Source organism: Tupaia chinensis, unplaced genomic scaffold, assembly GCF_000334495.1.
Source record: "Tupaia chinensis unplaced genomic scaffold, TupChi_1.0 Scaffold000515_1, whole genome shotgun sequence".
Lineage (NCBI taxonomy): Eukaryota > Metazoa > Chordata > Mammalia > Scandentia > Tupaiidae > Tupaia > Tupaia belangeri.
The window spans coordinates 619,659-620,381 of record NW_006160028.1 but is presented as its reverse complement, the minus strand read 5'-3'; positions in this window follow the sequence as shown (position 1 = coordinate 620,381).

Sequence of the window (723 nt, the reverse complement as noted above, 5' to 3'; positions counted from 1 at the left end):
GCCTATTCTCTTCCTCTTTATGTAACAGGCCCAGGTCTGCTTGACCCCGTCCCTTTTATGCACGCTGTTGAAGACAGAAGGGGGAGTAGTGGTGGCAGTGAGGGTCTACCACTGCCCCAGATTAGGAGAGGAGCCCAGCTCTGAGGAAGGGGGCCAGGACAGTTTCCCAAAGGGAGAGAGAATTCTGTTGCCAGGAGATGAAACAGGAGAGCTTATCTATTTCAGGGAGAGGGAACTGTCACAAATCTAGTCCAATGTGTGACACACTATAACAGAAATAAATCTGTCACATCGCTGTCAACCCCCCACTACCTAACTTGGTAGACATTCATGAGTTTTTGATGAATGAATGACTCAGTTCCCCTGGCTGGCTGTGAACATTCTCTGCTCTACACGGGCCCAGGATATTATCAGCTGTTCATTCTGTGCCTTGTACTAGAGGGTTTTTTATGCCCGTATATTAGCTCCCCTCTAATCCCGGGTTTGCACACAGTAAGCAGCCTGTGACAATCTAGATCCCAGAATTTACTGGCTCCACCACTGGCAGGACCGATCACGTGCCGGTGACCCCTCTGGCCTCTTTGTTGAGGCCTTCAGGACACAAAGTCCCCTCGTAAAGGCGCGACCCTCCCGCGGGAGGGAGGCAGGGCCGGGGGCGGGGGCACCGCGTCGCCCCAGCCCCAGGCGCGTCGCTGAGCACAAAGGAGACCGCAGGGAGGAGGC